This window comes from Phyllostomus discolor, chromosome 4, assembly GCF_004126475.2.
Source record: "Phyllostomus discolor isolate MPI-MPIP mPhyDis1 chromosome 4, mPhyDis1.pri.v3, whole genome shotgun sequence".
NCBI lineage: Eukaryota > Metazoa > Chordata > Mammalia > Chiroptera > Phyllostomidae > Phyllostomus > Phyllostomus discolor.
The window spans coordinates 115,263,339-115,276,599 of NC_040906.2; the positions used below are offsets into that span (position 1 = coordinate 115,263,339).

The 13,261-nt window shown below is 49.5% G+C and overlaps 1 protein-coding gene across 9 annotated transcripts in view; it reads right to left on the minus strand.

The window, feature by feature from the left end:
• Positions 1–13,261, minus strand: part of TRERF1 (transcriptional regulating factor 1) — a 201,763-nt gene that overhangs the window by 65,611 nt on the left and 122,891 nt on the right. The gene's annotated exons all lie outside the window — the stretch shown is intronic.

A 13,261-nucleotide genomic window follows, 5' to 3' on the forward strand; every position in this document is an offset into this window, starting at 1 on the left:
GTGAAGCTTCCGAAATGGGAAGCAGGACCAAATGAAGTGCAAAGAATTCTCCGTGCCACCCACAGTACATTAGAAGTTGGCACAGATTTTCAAAAGCAGGAAAAGGGAGGAGGAAGAGAAAAAAAATGAGGAGGAGTTAAACCTATAGGTTTAATCTAAGAACACTAAGAAACTGTGGGGAGAGGAATCAAAGTGATGAGGAACTGAGACTCGAGTCCCTTGGGGGCCAGCCATTCTGTCCAGTGAGTCCTCCTACGCAGAGATGATGGTGACATGGAAGAGGACCCAGGTTTCAAGGGAGACACATCTCCCAGCAGCCAGGCAGACCCGGAATCTTTTTAGATGTAGGGAAAACTCCTGTCTCCTCTCCAAACAGCTCTCCTCTTCTTCTGCCACCTCATTCCCACCCCAGGGAGGTTGGGCAAAGAATAATTGTCATGCACTGGAGAAGGGGGCTCCTGCCTAGACCATGACGATAGAGAGAGAGAGAGAGAGAGAGAGAGAGAGAGAGAGAGACAGGCCACTGAATCAGGCCTTTTGGCAGCTGGTTATCGCAGAGCACAGACGCTGGGTCACTCCCATCAGTATCAGAGCAGCTGACACACTGTGGGCATAGCAGAGGGACTCACCGCAGTCAGCCAACCGTGGATGGCCGGCCACCACCCACTTGGCAGCCTCCTCGGGCCTCTCGTCCCCTTGCTCGCCCCTCCAAACAGTTGGTCTTTCAGGCCTTCACACACTCTAAGCTCTTTCCTACCCCAGGGCCTTTGCACATGCTGGTCCCTCTGGCTAGGTCTTCTCCTAGCTCCTCCCCCCCCCCCCCCCCACCACTAATGTCTACTCAGCTTTCAGGTTACAGCATCAGGGAGACTTCTCTGGCCCTCCAGAAATTTAAGTGTGAAGCAGCACTTATCACAATTGCAATTAATCAGTTATGTGCTGAACAAGCTGGTGTCCCAGACTGTATGCCCTACTATCAGGGATGAGCAATGTCTGACATTTTCACCACCACGTCCCTTGGTTTAGCACAGCGGTTCTCAATCCTAACTGCATATCAAAATCACCTAGAGAGATTTTAAAAACGCAGAGGTCTGGGTTCCACCACAAACCTATTAAATGAGTGTTCAAAGCCTGCCAGGTGGTTGTAACATGTGGCCAGGGCTGAGAACCGCTGACTCAAGGAGACCATGGGTGCCTCCGGGCTCTGGTCCCAGGGAGATCATCTTCAGTGGCCCACGGAGCCTCCGCAGGACCTTGCTCCCTTTGCTTGTGTGGATACAATGTTTAATGTAAATGTTCTCTTCCACCCCAGAGATTAAATTTGAGGAAATTCCAGAAGAGGAAAACAAACTCCTCATTGTTAGAGAGAGATCCTATTCCTTTCATTAGGCGCTCCTCCTGCAGGCCCTCCCCTGAGGCTCCTCCGTCTGCTGGCCCTGGTTTATCACCTCTATCCTCAGGGCCACAGGATTAACCCAATGTGGTCCTGAAACACACTTAAATATCTGGGGTGAAATCCCTTATTAAAAAATTAAACCAGGCCCAGCCATACTATGCAGTAGCATGCAAAACTTCACGTGATATTTTATTAAACCCGAAGAGTTCAAAGCCAGTTCCTGCTGGGAAAAGGCCCTCCAGGCCATCCTTCAAGCACAGTTAGGTGCTTTGTAGAAACTTGCACTTGGGGCACGGGGTGGCGGAGGTCACTCATGGGGACAGGTGGGTCATTCGTGGGGGTACGTCATCTGAGCTGACCTGGCCTTTCCAGGGCAAGCGGAGAGCAAACAGCCTCTACCTGCTCAGCTACCCTTACTAAGGGGGAGGGAGGAGTAAGTGCTGTGGTCTGAATGTCTCTGTCCTGGCCCCACAATCCACACACTGCAATCTTAACACCCCAAGTGATGGTGTTAGGAGATCAGCCCACTGGGAGGTGCTTAGATCATGAGGGTGTAACACACATGAGTGAAATTAACATTCTTATAAAAGAACCCCCCCAGCTCCCTGGCCCCTCCCACCCCCCTCCCATGTGGGGGGGACAGCCAGAAGGGTGCTGGCTGTGAACCGGGAAGAGAGCCCTCACCAACACACATGCTGGCACCTTGATCTTGGACTTCCCAGCCTCCAGAACTGTGAGAAATAAATTTCAAATTTCTGTTGCTTATAAGCCACCTGGTCTGTGGTATTTTGTTGTGGCAGCTCAAATGGACTAAGTAAGATGTGTGAAAAAAAAATCTAGCCTCTTAAATGCACATGAACCAACAGCTCCAATTCCTGGTGGTTTCACAAGCCCAACCAAAGCACTGCTCAGCGGGGTCCCCCCACCCTGTTATTTAACTAACTGTAGGGTGAGCTTGCCTTCAAACAGCAACTTCTGTGACCATGGGGAGCACCCAGTGAACTTAAGAATAAAGCTTCCCTTCACACCCACTAGGTCGGCGATAATCATGAAAAACAAAAAGAAACAAGTGTTGGTGAGGGTGTGAATGAGTTGGAACCCTTACGCATTGCTGGTAGGGATGGAAAACAGTGCGGCCACTTTAGAAAACAATGTGGAGGGTCCTCAAAACCTTAAATGCAGAATGACCACATGGCTCAATAATTCTACTCCTAAGTACATAGCCAAAATAATGGGAAACAGATACTTTGAGTTTTTGTTTCAGACAAAAACAAAAACTTGTTCATGAATGTTCAAAACAGCTTTATTCATAATAGGCAAAGTGGAAATGACCGAAATGTCCATCAACCGACTAACAGATAAACAAACCCAGTGTGTCCCAACAGTGGAATAGTAATCACCCACGAAAAGGAATGAGATGCTGACACCTGCTGCAATGTGGATGGCCCGAGCACACTGTGGTGCAGAAGCTGGATACAGAGGGCCCCCTAGGGTATGACTCTTTTTATCCGAGACACCCCAGATAGGTGTGTGCACAGAGACAGAAAGCAGAGTAGCATTGCCAGGGGGCTGCGGGGAGGGTAGTGGCTGTTTAATGGGTCCGAGACGTCCTACTGGAGTGATGGAAATGCCCTGCAAGTAGGCAGAGGTGATGGTCCCACAGGAATGCACTAAATGCCATGGACTTGCCTACTTTAAAACAGTCAATGGTTTAGTTTGTTATATGAGCTTTACCTCAATTAAAAAAAAAAAAAAAAAAGCTTCCTGAGCCCCACCACGAGACTCTGACACAATGGCCAGGGCTGGGTGATTCTCACAAGGGGGTCCCCAGCACGGCCTGCAGGGCAGGGCTAATTTGTGTAAATGATGCCTCTACTTCAAGTGAATTGCTGCTACTTCCCAAGTGCCAAGTATGTGCCAGGCACCAGGCTTAGGGCTTGCGAATACAGTACCTCAGAATCACACTGCAGGGTAGGATGATTGTGGTTTTATTTCAGAGATGAGGAGACTGAGGCTCAGAGGTGGTAAGTAAGTTGCCTAGGGCACACAGCTGATTAAAATGGATTTGATCCAATATCGATCTAATTCCACAGACCATGTTTTCCCCACTACCCTAACGAACGCCACCATGTCCTTTACCAAGGTTTCCAGGTGGCAGAAGTGGCATTGTGTTTATACGTGCAAATGGTCTTCGCTGGAGACTTAGATCGTCTGTCTTACTCAGGGCATGGTCCTCAGTCCCCCAGGGCATTTACTAGGAGGCAGACTCTCGGGCCCCACCTGAGGTCTGCTGAACCTGACCCTGCTGCCCCAGACACGCGTGCGCACACTGCGGTGCAACCAGCACCGTCTCTCTAGAGCTGTGTTGTCCAAGAGGGTAGCCACTGGCCCCAGGGAACTATTAAAATGAAATAAACTCAAAAACTCCGTTCTTCAGCTGTACTAGCCGCACGTGGCCAGTGGCTCCCACACTGGACAGTGTAGAACAGAACGCTCCCATAACGGCCCGGAGTTCTGCTGACAGTGCCGTCCTAGGGCTGTCTCGGCGCCACCGCCACCGATGTTCAGAGAGGAACAGCTCTCTGTCTGAAGAGTAGCCTCCCACCCAGGACCGAACGGGAATAGTTCTCAATCTGGGGCGACTCTGCCCGTCAAGGGACACTCAGCAATGCCGAGACACTTTTTGGTTGTCACAGCCGGGAGATTCTGTTGGCATCTAGTAGGTAGTGGCTATGAAGGCTGCCAAAGGTCCTGCAGTGCACAGGACACCCCACAACAAAGAACCACGTGACCGAAAATGCCCGCAGTGTCAGAGAGAAACCCTGTGTAAAGTAAGCAGTAAAACAGTCACTCTCAGTAAAACTAAGGCAGGGGACTCACGAGACTGAAGTGACCTGCACCCCTCCTTTGACCTGTTTAGAACCTCTAAGCAAAGAGGTATCTGTTTTTTCCAAGAATACAGAGTAAGAACTTCTGGTTTCTAAAATAATCTATAAACTCATAATGAACATGAAGTCCCCACACTTCAAATCCCAAGAGCTGGGGGAGGCAGGCATTCATTTTTGGCACTGCTGTTTGGAATGAGCAATCAGTTCCACAGGAAGCCAGCCTGCCTGTTGGGTAGTGTAGATATCATTCATTCATCTGTTTATTTAGGAGTATTTATTGAGCCCTGAGCTGGTGCAGCTCAGTGGACTAAGCACCAGCCTGCAAACCAAAGGGTTGCTGGTTTGATTCCCAGTCAGGGCACATGCCTGGGTTGCAAGCCAGGTCCCCAGTAGGGGGAACGAGAGAGGCAACCACACACTGATGTTTCTTTCCCTCTCTTTCTCCTTCTCTTCCCCTGTCTCTAAAAATAAATAAATAAAATCTTTAATAAAATACAAGTATTTATTGAACATCTAGTATGTGTCCGGTACTCTTTCATGTTGGAAACAGGATAGAAAATAAAAGACACCGGGTCCCTACCCCCATGGAGCTGACATTCTAGTGGAGGTGACCGACAACACAGAGGTGAACAGATACACCCGCAGTGTAGCGGTGGGTGTGATAAGTGTTACGAAGGAAAATAAACCAGGGTAAGGGGGCAGATGAGTGGTGGGGGACAATATCTGAGGTCATCTATCTGAAGAGTCACGGGGGAGGTCACTTGAAGAGGTGACATCTAGGAAGAGATCTGAATGAATTGAGATTGAACCAGGTAATTCAAGGTGGTAAGAAGATTCTAGGCAAAGGGAACAGCCAGTGCCTGGTCTCTGGTGAAAGACGATTGGTGGAGGGGCAGTGAGGTCAGTGAGGCAGGCAGGGGCCTGGCGGCGGGACAGGAAAGCACCGCCAGCTCCGGGCAGAGAGGTGGGCTTAACTTTTTACATGGGAAACACACCATAGGGTGAAAAGAGCAGAAAAGGCTGCTGCGATCTTCTAAGCAAGAGACGGTGATGATTTATTAAGAATGAATTAATTAACAAAACCATTAATATTAATACTAGTTCTCTACTTGGCAAATGCTATTAATATTCTATCTCAGATATATTATGGATAGACCAAGCATCCAGTTCAAGCTACTTCTGTGGAAAAATGCATCCTGGATGCCAAATGATCACCTTGAATTTTAAGTTGGGGACTGTGTGATCTGGGAGAAGACAGAGGGAGAGGGAGATGGGGGCTAGGGCAGATGCATGGGAGGAAAAAGGAAGCATTACCTAATGGCCACTCCCCTTCTCCAAAGCCAGCCAAGGGGAGTCTGAGAGGAGCCTTCCCATCATAACTCTCCCAAGGGCTGCGGGCAGTGGAGGGCTGTGATGCAGCTCTTCCAGCTCCTCCACTGCAGGCAGAGCAGAAGGGAAAGGACTCCTTCTCTCAGAAGAACGGCACTGCAGCTGTAAAGGGAGGAAGGTGTGGAGTCTTTTCCAAAAGCAGGAAACTCTCTACTTCTGTGGTCGCTGAGGTTTCGGGGAAACACAGCCCTGTCAGGGAAACAGCCATGGAGTCGGCAGATTCAGGGCAGAGAAAACCAGCTGTGCCTCCTCCTAAATGCACAGCTCTGGGCATGCACGCTATCCCCGATCCTCATAAAATGAAAACAAGACCCCTGTCTCCGGAGTGCTCGTGAGGGGTCAAATCAGAGACGGTGCCTGTGCCGACTGGGAGACAGCTTCTGGTGCACGTGTCGAAGCTGGGCACACGCATCTTCTGGGGCGGGTGCAGAACGCACCTTCGCCCACAGGCACATGGTTCTGTGTGTCCTCCTGTCCAGGCAGTTTGGCTTTACCCGTTATGAATTCACCTGCTCACCATGCATTTATTGGGTGCCAGTGCCCAGTGTGGTGTTTGGAAGGAACAGAGAGTAAGAGGCAGCCCCTACTCCCCAAGAACATGTGGGCAGTGGGGACAGTTCATGGTGACCACCGCCCAAAAAGATTTTATGACTTTAGACTAGAGCCACTAGCCTCTGGGGCCCACCCACCCCCTTGACGACCAGTAGCCTGCAGCATCCACCCTGCGGACAGTGACCTCTGCCCCTCTCCACACCGGCAAGCAGGCCTGGTCCTTTCTGCTGGACTGGAAAAGGGTGGTGAGAAAAACGCAGGGCTGGCTGGGCAGAGGAAAACTGGAGAAACTTTTGCCTTCAGCAAGCTTTCTTCCAGCCCTACTTCCTCTGTCCAGTGGACATGACTCCAAGAGAAACAGGCAGCTGGGATGGTTCAGGGGCCAGGACACCCACTCCTGACCCCCGTTCGCCAAGGGCTCAGCACCTCTCCAATGCTTCCCAAGGAACGCGTTCAAGAGGAAGAAGGCTCCAGTTCTGAGTCATCTGAAGCAGAGAGGAGTCCTTGTAAAAATAACTCTGAGTGCGAGGCTCCTGTATTCACATCATTCAAAATACAAAGAATTTAAAAGCAGGGCAGGAAGCAGAGGAGGAAAGTGTCGTTCACGTCAGGTTTTTTCACATGACAAGCAGCCAGAAACACACTTGCCGAGCCGCGCTGCTCCGGCGCTCCTCAGAGCGATTACATAAGCTGGGGAGAGGGTCTTCTCGGCAGCCTTGGCTCTCCCACCCACCCCTCTCCGTCTGCCGCCTCTGAGGCCGGCAGCCCCTGCCAGGATGCAGAGGGCTCGGCTTTGCCCTCACCCACACGGCTTCCCTGAAGTAGGGAGTTGACTGCAAGTGCCGAGAGTCTCCACCAGCCCCCTGGGTGGGTTTCTAGCACCGTGACCGTGTATGGGAGAATCTTTGAGGGGAGACCAGCAGGGGTGGCCAGATCCCCGCAGGTACATGTGGTGGGGCTTCCTCGGAAGATCAGGGATTTCAGAATGCTAGGATGAAATGTGTGGCCTTGGGAGCTGCTGACCTGGTTATATTCACAGATGCCCTCCAGAGAGGAGGTACTACTGACTTCCACTCAGCTTTCTGGAAGATGTGAGAGTCTTTAGGGGTCATGGAGGTAAGGACGGAGACTGTGAGACGAGGAAGAGAGCCCAGTAAGAGGAAAAGCAAAGGAGCAAGATGGGAGTAGGCAGAAGTGAGAAATAAAAAGACCCTGGGTGGTAGTGGACAGGCAGAGCTGTGGCCATAAAGCTTTTATTTAGCACTTATTAAACACGGCCCTTGCCCTGGCTAGCGTGGCTCAGTAGATTGAATGCCAGCCTGAGAACCAAAAGGTTGCCGGTTCGATTCCCAGTCAGGGCACACGCCTGGGTTGCGGGCCAGGTCCCTAATTAGGGGTGTGAGAGAGGCAATCTATTGATATATCTCTCACACATCGATATTTCTCTCCCCTTTTTTCTCCTTCCCTTTGCCTCTCTCTAAAAATAAATAAAATCTTTAAAAAAGCAAAAGAACAAAAAATATGGCCCCTTATAGAAGCCATGATAGTGGTGGTCCCAACCTCTTGTGGCTCATAATTAAGAACAAACTACCTACTTTTAGACAGGCGCACGTACTATGAGGAAATAAAAACCTCAACCAAGACGTGGTAAATATAAGTCACAGCTAAAGTCAGAACTCTGCTCAATGCCAGTAAAACAGCTATTAGCAAGTTCATCATTTTGGGCTTTGTAAACTCCCCTCTTCACAAGAACATTGAGTTTCTGGCTTCACAATGAGAAGCCAGTTTCGCCCCAGGTTGCAAATGTCCACAGTCAGGTTAGGGCACAGACACCACAAGCCGTGCAGAATAAAGCCCACGCACCCAAACCTTTGTGGAGTGTCTGCCAGGTGCCAGGCGTGGTGAACACGGAAGATAAAACCCCCTGCCCTTGTAGAGCTTTTATTTTAACAGGAGGGAACGGAAAATAAAGCAAATAATTAAAATTCACAGTATGGTTTTTGGTGTTATTATTTTTTAAAGATTTTATTTACTTATTTTTAGAGAGGTGAAAGGAGGGAGAAAGAGAGGGAGAGAAACATCAATGTGTGAGATACATCAATCGGTTGCCTCTCACATGCCAACTGGGGACCTGGCTTGCAACCCAGGCATATGCCCTGACCAGGAATTGAACCAGTGACCTTTGGTTCGCAGGCTGGTGCTCAATTCACTGAATCACATCAGCCAGGGTTAGTATTTTTATTTTTATTTAATTTATTGGGGTGAACTGGTTAACAAAATTCCAGGTGAAATTTCAAGTATGTTAGATAGTTATAGAAACTATGGACAAAAATAAAGAATGAAATAGGTAGTTATTGGAGAAGACCTCTCTGAGGAGATGACAATCTGAAAAATGACCTGAAGGTGAGGCAACCCTGGGCAGATCTGGGGGAAGGGCATCCCAGGCAGAGGGAGCAGCAAGAATGAGGCCCTGAGGCAGGGATGAGCATTGCTCGTGGCAGCGCGCAGTGTGGGGACAGAGGCAGAGGAGTGGTGGGAGGGGGCGTCCCCATTACGTAGGGCAGTGGCTCTCAACCCAGAGTCTGCTCTCCAGAGTGTATTTGGCAATGTCAGGACGCACAATGTCACAACTGGGGAGGTGCTATTGGCATCTGGTGGGCAGAGGGCAGGGATGCTGTGGAACATTTTAGAATGCACAGGACAGCCCCTCTCAACACAGAATGATCTGGCTCAAAATGCTAATAGTGCCAAGGACGAGAAACCCTGGTGTTGGGCCTTACAAGTCTCGATGAGAAGTCTGTGTGCACACAGGAGCAGACCAAGGATAACTAATGCCTGCACCTGGCAACCTCTTCCACCCCATCTGGGTCCAGGTGTGTGTGTGGAGAGGAAAGAGGAGGATGCTGGGATCAGTTCTCAGAACATTGCAGTCAGGGTGGGGACAAAAATGCTGTGATAAGGCCACTCCAGCCTAATCTGGAGCTAAGAGGGAGTGGAGCAGAGACAAAGGAGGGTGAATGTGGGGAGGCCATGGAGACTGTGTGTGAGCAGTCAGGTGACACTGCGGGCTGTTTGCAAGCAGCTGATGTCCCTGAAGAGTCAAGGCAGGGCCCTGGGTGAGGGGGCAGGAGCCACTCTGCCACTGCGGGTGGAGAAGGCTACAGGTGCTACAGGCATGCACAGCATTTGAGGTGGGTGTGTAGACAGTCCGGGACTCAAGAATGAAATCACCAAAAGAAATAGCCTTGAGTTGAAGAGAAGGACCTCGGGAGGGGGCGATATAGGGGGAGGACCACCGAACCCAGAGACACAGTACCTGGGAGAGGCAAACAAGGAACCAAGAGGGGCCCGGAAAATAAGGGGCGTTTCAGGGTGATCTCGAATGTGGGCACGAAGACAGCATGCTCCGCTGGGAGTGAAGGCCCCTGGGTGCCAGGCCTCTCACTGCTGGTCAACAGACAGCACTTCAGGACACAAGTGATTTCCCTTCTCCCCAGAGTCAAGTAAGTCCACTGATCCAGGGAAGTGGCCCAGATGACCAGTGACTTTGACATGCAGTTAACCCCAAGCACGCCCCTCCTCCTCAGCCTACTGATAACCTTTCCTTAAAAAAAACATCCTCACCAGAGGACATGCTCTTATTTATTTATCCTCACCCGAAGACATTTTTTCATCTCTTTCAGAGAGAGGAAGGGGGAGTGGGGCAGGGAGAGGAGAAGGAGGTGGAGCGGGAGAAAGAGAGAAACATCAATCAGTTGCCTCTTGTACGGGTCCTGGCTGGGGCCAAACCCAAAACCTAGGCATGTGCCCTGACTGGGACGGAACTGAGACCCTTGGGTTTATGGGAGGACACCCCAACCCACTGGGGCACATCAGCCAGGGCCCTGCTGACGATCTTGATGAGTCATCTGGAGAAGATGGTCCCACCCCAGTGGAAAGAGAATCTAGATGAGGCTTTTCATCACTTAGAAATGAGAAAAATTCCTCGGAAGCCTTCCTAATTCGGGGGAATGCGGAAGAGGGGCCGCCTCCTGGTGACCTTTCTTGGCAGGAGTTCTGGTGGCGTTCTCAGTCCGAGTCTGCGTGGGCACACGGAGGAGGACACCCTCACTGACACTAGCTCAGCACCAGCTCCCTCCCCTGGCTTTCAATCATGCTTATTCTTCTCCCCCCCAAAACATGTTCACTGTAAAAATTTTGGTTAACATACACAAAATAAAAGGGAAAACCACTCACAATCCCAGTACTTTGTGAGAGTATTTGTTACCTTTTTTTTTGGCTAAACTTTTAAGACACTATGATTGAGGTCATAATGTAAAGATAATTTTGCAACCTGTTTATAACATAAGCAATTAGTTGTATTCTTTGTAAATACTGGCTTTGACTATTGAATAATAATCCACTGAAAATTACAGTATATTCCCTAACGTTATGAGAAGCATACCCTCCTCCAATGACTTATTTCACCCAATGCAGGTACTTTTAAACGACCCCCAAACATGACTACAGGAATTGTCACCATTTCCCCAGTACTCACTACAGTGTGCCTGGTACTGTCCTACCATGTCGGGTGGCTGTGGGCCTTAGATGTCGGGGTAACTTATTATCATGTGTCATATGCAGAATACTTTCCCTTTCTCCAGACTTGGGACCTCTGCACTTCACTCGGTGAGGGTCACATCCAGTCCACTGTTCTTGCAGGAAAAGCAGGGTCCCACCCTCCCCGTTCAGTTAAGAAGGGGCTCCAGATTCCAGGGAGGTGTGGGGAATGGAGAACACGTGGACTGGGTCCTGAGACACAGAGACAATGTGGACAATGGAAGAGTTCTGAATGGCCATCAGTACAGGGAGGAAGAGGCTGGTCAACCACAGCCTGCAGGCCAATCAGCCAACTGTTGATGTAAGTTGAGCTTTACTGGAACACAGCCACACCCACTCATTTAAATATTGGCTCCAACTGCTTTCAGCCACAATGAGCAGATAACTGTGATAGAGACCACAGGGCCTGAAAGCCTAAAGTATTTACTACTTGGCTGTTTTTTAATCTTTTAATTGATGAAAGAGACAGAGAGAGAGAGAGAGAGAGAAACACTGATCTGTAGTTTCATTTATTTCTGCATCCATTGGTTGATTCTTGTAGGTGACCTACAAACTTGGCATATTCAGGCAATGCTCTAACCAACTGAGCTTACCTGGCCAGGGCCACTACCTGACTCGTTAGGACAAAGCTTGCTGACCCCTGTGTGTGGGGGCCCACCACCCTCCAGTATCTGCGCTTCCCCCTTATTTAGCTGAGTTATCACTTAGAAGCCAGGAACTCCATCTTCCAGTCCCTCCTGCAGCAAGGTGGTCCCTCATGACTAGTTCTCACCAATGAAATGTGGGCCAAGGGACGTGTCTCATTTTGGGACCAAAGTAGTAGAAAAGTGGGTGAACCTCTACCATCTCCCTTTATTCCTTCAACCCAAACCCAAGGGACTCTGAAGCCCCGCAGTCGTGTTTCTTGTCCTTTTTTCATTATTCTCCCTGAAAGGAGCCTTTTTTTTTTTTTGAAAGGAGCCTTTTTAAACACTTTTTCCCTAGTCCCCTTCCCCCGTGAAACTGTAGTAGCAAAGGTACACTGTCTATCTGTTTAGGTACAGTACATACGCTGATGACTTAATGTGTGATGAGATCCCCTCCGCTTGAGTGCAATATTGCCCCGCTGAGAACGTGTCCTCCAGGGCAAAGCAGAGTCACAGATGGAAGGTGCTAAGGCCCCTAAGGCATGCTGGGCACAGCTGATGGGCGCCTGCATTGGTTAGGAGAGCTAGAAATAGCTTCCATTATGTTTAACCCCCCAATTCTAGGTGATGATTATGGAAGCAAACATTGCCTTCACAATGGTAATACATGGTCTAAATTTGACCATTAAAAAAAAAAAAAAAAAAACAAGGCATGTAATATTATAAACAACAAGGAACTTCTCCTAAATCCTAAAGAAGGTAAATCTAGGATTAAAAGCCCCTACTTTAGACGGGAGAGAGTTTAGCCTGTTAGTTCCTGAAGTGATGTACACAAAAATTCAAACAGATTCAAGAAGGGTTGAGATCAATTAATGAGAGCAACCTATTAAAAATGGACAACAAATCAACTGCATTCATTGACACAGCATCACCAAGATGAGAGTGAGAGAATTTTTATGAAGACACAATTCCAAGTATCAGAGGAAACAGGTGAGGACTGCTGAGGAAAAGGCTGAAACAACTTCATGGAAAAGAGACGGGCTGTGGAAGACTAGAACCGAAGGTGCTGCTCGGGAAGCCCGGGCCCGGACTGCGCTCGGAGACCACGGGGGTCTCTCAGCCTGGCACAACGGCCAAGAGGCTCCCGACTCAGACGCCAGGGCAGCGGCCGGACAGGGAGATCATACGGAACCCGAGTGACACGCCACAGGCATGTACTCTCCCAAGCAAACGAAAGGAATGTCCTTCTCCAAAGGAACTGAATGGACCCAAAGAAAAGATACGAGATCCAGGAAGCAGCAGAACGAAGCTGGTAAAGTAGCGTAGGAAACCCCCGCTGACAGCTGTGTAGTGGGCCTGGAGAGCAACCAGGTCAGTCTTGAGAGAAGGGAGACTGCATCACAGACCCCACTGGCTGAGAGTTCAAGGGGAAAAATGAGAATGCTAATTGGCAGATGGGGTTTTTTTTTTGGTTAAAAAAAAAAAAAAAAGCAATGAGATACTCCTGGAAAAATAAAAAGCTATTTACAAACAAACAAAAGAAAAGATTCATAATGTATGACTTGGCTCCAAAGAAGAAATCAGGCATCAGCATCACACACTTACAAACCTTCAGGATCAGGCAAATGAGTGAGAGAACGCAGCAGGCTAGGTCTGTGGGCACACACAGGCATGTGCAAGCACACGCGGACACACACAGACACCGAGGGTGTGGGGACTGCACACTGAGGTGGCCTGTCCGTGGTGCAGCAGGCGGCCTCCAGCGTGTCACCTCATGGGAAGTGAGACCCCATGTGCCAGACCTCCTAACT